Source organism: Dipteris shenzhenensis, chromosome 25 (assembly GCF_047967505.1).
Source record: "Dipteris shenzhenensis isolate YYH24624 ecotype China chromosome 25, Dip_SZ_1.0, whole genome shotgun sequence".
NCBI lineage: Eukaryota > Viridiplantae > Streptophyta > Polypodiopsida > Gleicheniales > Dipteridaceae > Dipteris > Dipteris shenzhenensis.
This window is the reverse complement of record NC_141620.1, coordinates 36444802-36451296: the sequence shown is the minus strand read 5'-3', so window position 1 is coordinate 36451296 and position 6495 is coordinate 36444802.

Genomic DNA, 6495 nt, shown 5'->3' with positions numbered 1-6495 from the left:
TGCTCTCTCTTGAGGTCTAGCAAACGTACATTTGTTTTCGATGACATGTTAGTGACATTGTCTTAAGTTGCTGAAAACATATTAATAATTAAGATGGTTTTTCTATTTTACATGTATAGTAACCATGGCGAACAGAGAAGTTAGGGTAGACCAACATCAACCGCCAAACGAGACTCAAGGAAAAGGCCAAAGTGTTGCAAAACTGTAGGATTTTGTTACAATGTTATGGCGTCAAAAATGGAAGTGCAACTTCTGCAACCAAGTCTTTACAGGATCGGCCATGAGGATAAGAAAACATTTGATTGGCGATGAAGATAAACTAATAAAGTGATGTGAGGGACCAAATGTCGAATCCGTTGCTAGCATCCTATAAGGCATTAACAATTGAGAAAGTTGAATCACCTGTGTACGACCTAAAGATGTAAATGAGTGAACAATTACTTTGTGGAACTATTCTATTGGAATTTGACAATGATTTAGATCATGGATGTTCTTAATCGATCAATTGTTAGTTCCTTGTGTATTTATTTGAGTCCAGATGTTGTGGATTGTTTGTAGCATGAACGAATGCATTTAGATCCTTTGAATACTTGTGTCAAATGATTAAGATTGAAAAGTAGAAGGTGAGAGAAAAACACCTGCAAGAGGCCACGTATATGTAAGCAATGCTAGCTTTGCACTAGCATGTAAGAAATACCGAATTTTGCGTACAGAGCATGATGTTACGAAAGATCTCATAATGCAAATAGATGCTTACTCAAGAAAGAGTGAGATGTGAGAAAAGGCAATTTGCCATCCAACGCCTATGTCCCTAGGCCAATTTCCACATCTATAACCATCCAATTATGTCAAGAGTGGGCAAGACGATTGGATGGTTGCTCAGTCTTGAGGTCTAGTGCACTTACTGAACATTGATAGAATAAGAATGAGGAAAATGATCTCCATGCAACGCATATTTGGGAAATAAACTTGTTCAAGATTAGAGAAATGTTTTTATACATGGCAATTGACAAATTTGCACATTATTGGTCTATTAAAATGTGCATACAGAGTACGTGAGCATGGCTCAAGAGAAATGATGCCGAAACCTTGCAAAAGCTCGAGACTATGTTGTGCTTGTAACTGCCACAAAGTGGAGATGTAACATCTGCCACGAAGAGTACACGGGTTCATGAACTTGTATGCACAAACATTTCCTAGGCGACTCTCAAGGACGAATTGGAAAGTGTAATGGTCCGGGATTGGAAAGAGTGATTGCCGTCTTGGGTGGTCAGACAACTACTAGTGCAGACACGATTGTGGATGAAATAGTCGCATGCCACCAGTCTCAACTTATAATGAAAGAAAGAACTATGGGTCTTGAAACCCCACGCGAGCAATCAGCAACTATGGAAAGTTGTTCGCAAAGTGCAACTGCACATAGTAGTGGTGCTGGATCCCTTGCACAGTACTCAGCAAGTTGCTCGAATGTGCATATGGAAAGAGGACAATGTAGTAACGTGCCTCATTCGAATGCCCGTGCACGTTTGCAGCAACAATCCCTCAAAACTTCCTTCAAAGCACAACATATCGAGAAGGCACAACAAGATGTGTTTGAAGCTATATGTCGCATGGGATATCCATTGAGCATGGTGCAAAGCCCACACTAGAAAAAAGCCATGGCCTCTGTTGCTAAAGCTGGCTTGGGTTTCATAATGCCTAGTTACGATGCTATCTGTGATAGCATGTTGGATGCTTACTACAGTAGGATGAAAGAGGAGATGCAGCAAGTGGTTTATGATGGCATTGAGAAAATTACTTGCACCATCATATCAGATGGATGGAAGAAAGTTAGCAAGTGGCCCTTGATTAACATCGTGGTTGTGACGTTCAAAGGGGAGGCTTTCCAACAGTCAATTGATACAAGCAGTGAGGCTAAGATTGGAGAATTCATTGCAGAGCAGTTAAGTAGATGTATTGAAGTATTGGACCTGATATTGTTTAGCTGATTACTGATAATGCCAAGAATTATCGAAAGGCTAGGAAAATTATAAATCACAGATATCGATGTATTTGGTCATTTCCATGCTCGTTCCACTATCTGGATTTAGTCTTGGAGGATTGGTACAAAACACCTGAGACAAACTTCTTCAAAGTTGTTGTGGATGAGGCATGAATGGTCGTGTTGTACGTTCTTAACCATGAGCGATTACTAGTCATGTTCAGGAATCATCAGCCTACGAGTCACTCGCTAGAGCTTCTAAAGCCAGGTGAAACGCGTTTTGGCACCAACTATATAATGATGGAGGGGTTGTTAAAGCGGCAGGATCTTGTAACGGAGATGCTATTCAGCATAGAAGCGGCAGAGTGGATAGATGAGGCATGCTCAACCAACTCTCATAATGAATTTGGAGACCTAAAGGCGTTGATTAATAACCCGGCATTTTGGAAGAGGGTATCTGATGCAGTGGAAGCTATGAAACCAATTTGGTTTGCAATCTGTAGGTTGGATGTGAAAGGGCCAAGCATGGGAAGTGCTTATATGGCATGGTGGACTACTAAGAAGGATGTTTTGAAGAAATATGTGAGGCTAGGAGAAGGTGGATATAGCATGACTAAACGAACTGCATTGAAAAAGACGGTACGAAAATGATGGAATCAAACTCACAACTCTTTGCACTATGCCGCCCATATATTAGATCCATAGTGGTGCGAATATTGCACAAAGACTGATGTTCATATAATGCAGTCATGGCATGATCTTCTTGGACGTTTCTTTGAGGATAGGATAGAGTATGCCTCTGCTATTAGGGAGCTGTCAACATTTCGAAATAGAGAAAGATTGTTTGCCTATCCAAGAATCAAAAAATTAGCAAAAGATAGCCAGCATGGAGATGGTGGGAAGAGTGTGGAGCATCCATGCCTCATTTGCAAGCCTTGGCCATGAAGGTGTTGTTGCAACCTTGTAGCAACTTCTCTAGCAAACACAACTAGAGTAGCTATAAGTTTGTGCATTCCGTCATAAGAAACCGGTTGACATTAGAAAGATCAGAAAAGATAGTTTACCTCTATGCGAATGGTAGAGTTTTGGATGATGTGAAAGGGGTATGCAACGATGGTGATATGCCAAAGTGGGTACACACTGGTCTTCCAGGTTCCTTGCACGATGCCCTTGTACTGACTCACCTTGAGCCAAATTCTAGTGACTCAGAAGAAGAGATGTTGGTGTGATGGCTAGTTATATATGATAAATGTTGCAATTGCAATTCTTTTAACATGCAATCCTTCTAAAATGCAATTTATTTAAAATGCAATTCTTTTAAATGGCAATTTAAAATTCCATGTAAAATGCAATTCTTTCACATTGCAAACCTTTTAAAATGCAATTTATTTGATATGCAAAAAATGGTTCTGATGGTGGTTGGAGCGATGGAGGAGAAGTCCTTGATAAAATTATAAATCTTTCCAAGCACACTTTGTAGTGGGAGTGTAGACCCCATCAAAGTGCTTGTGAAAGATTTATAATTTCAATGATGGCTAATCTATGATAATTTTCCTTCCACCGAACATGACAATTTACAATAATCCAAACATGCCAATTTTCACATTAACAAACATAATAACGGCTTGTCATCATAATATAAAAGTGCACATTGTGCACAATAGTGATTGACAGTTGTAGAGTTTGGGCATTTTAAGCCATAGCCAGTAGGAGAAAAGTATACATGTGTTTAGTTTTCAAATTTTATAGTTATAGATTAAGTGGCCAAAAAATTATACTGAGAAGCTGATTTTTCAAAAATTGTGAACATCAAAAAATTGCTTGCTTTTGTCAGGTCCATGTCTCGTTGCTAATTTGTGGACCGCATGAACAATTGCATCATGTGCAATTGTTCAACAAAACGTTGAATAAGCCACACAACAACACCACCAACAAGGTGAACAAGATGGAGAGTAGAATGATCATCATGGTGGGCAAATTTGTGAAGGTATGAAGAAAGACAAGCATTAAAGTTGCACATCATTTATTTAAGTATTTCATAACAATTAAAATACACCTCTAAAGAAAATTGATTTTTAAAAATCCAACATTAAAATCACATGTCATTTACTTAAGTATTTCAAGACAATTAAAATACACCGTTAAGGATAATTGATTTGAAAAAACTGAGCACTCGCTCAACATTTACTTAAATATTTCAAAAGAACAAAATGAATTCAAAACACGCTAACGAGTAGCCTGATTGACTCCATTAACAAAATTGGTATATGTCTTTACAACGAGGCAATACAATATTAGAGACGAATAATCTCTACAACCGAGGATTTGCTAAAAATGTTGCTCCAATGCCAAGAACAACATACAATTGCTTAGCTTGGGGACCATTACAAGTTGGGCAAGCACTCCTGACCTTCAATGTATTTGCCAGGCAGACCAGGTGAAACCGAGGATAACACAATAGTGCATAATATCCAGTCTTCGTATCAAAACGATCTTGGCATATTGGACATAAAGGCCCATCATCCACAAAAGTGATACATGACAGAAGGGTGGATGGTTTTCTAGCTACCAAACGCACAAAATTTGGATCCAAATGTCGAACACGGCCGCCATCTTGAATGCGTTGGAGGGCATCTTGTGCATCTCGCACTTGCTGAGAATACGTAGTGGAGATGTGGGATTACTCCTCGTAGGTATTTTCGAGGTCTTGTTTTTGGCTGGCTTGTTGGAGCATGGCAGCATTTAGGCGACTAACTTCAGCTTGCAGGAGCTCGTTCTCGCTCATCACCTACCGATACTCAGACATTGCATCACACACTATGATGTTCGAAAAGGTGAGATCTTCTCACACAGCACTTTGCATTGCAACATGTGAACCCTCAGCATGTGGACCCTCTACACCATCTTCCGTGACTTCACACACATTCATAAATAATTCAGAGCTCGTCATGGAAACTACACAAACGCACAATATGGCTAACTCTGTATGATATAACAACTATAACTGTCGACATGTAACAAAATGGCATGTACTTCACTTACCTGAAGTTGGGCTTCCCACATTGGCACATGGTGTTGCAATGATGGGTATAGAGGTGGCAGCGGCTGGTTGTGATTGCGTTGGCCTTTTTCCCCGTGTCTTGGGTTTGTCAGTGAAGTCTACAGGCACACCCAGCACAAACTTTTCATACAACATCGCTGCAAAGTAAAGTGGCTCGGCCCCACTATGAGGCTTGTTAGATTTGATCATGCTATAAATATAGTATGCATTCTCTCTCCTAGCCACCGTCTGTGTGTGATGGAGCAATCCCATACCGCTGCAATGTCATGGTTGGAGACCATTATGTTGATGCAGTTGAACTTCCAACCATTAGAATGATGAAAGATGCTTGCATTGGCAATTGCATGTGCCTCATCTCTTCATCTCGGTTGGAGGGTAGCATCAACCACATCCATTATGTTCTTCATGGCTTGCTTTCCCCTCACGCTTGGATCCTGACATGCGTATGTAGCTTGCAGTGATTGTTGTGATGTGGATGCCATGATGAGTGAGGGAGCAAGAGAAGATCTAACAAGCATGTGAAATCGAGTGAGCGACTTGTTATTGAATCATTTAATTATAACATACTCATGCCAACCACACCATAAAAGAACTTATCCAACTAATAGGATTGTGGAATGACCACGATTGATTAAATTGTACAAATAAAAATGGCAAACTCTGACAAATTGTTACATTTTTAAACCCACATTAACATTTTTCAAAGACATTAAACTTTGGCAATCATCGTGCGTGCCGCTGCAATCATATGGGTTAATCTCAAAAAAGATGTAGCTTTTATGCAACAACATGTCCACTTCCTCAATGGGTCACATTGCCACATCTTCGTTTACATTGAAACTATGCAGTTTTGTTAGAATTGCTTCCATGGAAGGTTGCTCCTTTGGATCAATGTTGCAAAGCACGTTCCCACAATCAACCGAGAGCTTGATTAAAATGTTTCCCTTCATGGAGTTGTCACTAAGAGCATCTGCAACATATATGAGAAAGTTGGGAATTTGTCGAAATATCCATCCAATGGCAAATCAATGTGTCTCTAGTGCCCATGTGCCCTTGAGATTTGCTCAGATAGTACTACTGGCATATAATTCGGGTGCTAACCATGGAAATGCCCTGGGAGGAGCAAAATCTAGGTCTTGTGGATATCGACTTTCGGTCCAGTGGAGGCTTCTTCCCCGATCAATAATCCCAACTCAGACAAACATGTCATCCGTCATGAAGTCCAGCATGTAGTTGGTTGCTTGCAGATCGGTGTGCACATATCTTTGTTCATGAACTGCTTTCAAACCACTAGAAATAGTAGTAGCAATGGAAAATCCATGATGAAAAAATAGCCTTGCTTGCAACGTGGTGAGTGGAGATTTTCAGTCAAAGCGAGGTTCTTCTCTAGGATGTGTGGTCTTAAGCCATTGTGCATATGTCCCACATCATTGTGGGAGACACATCAGCATAT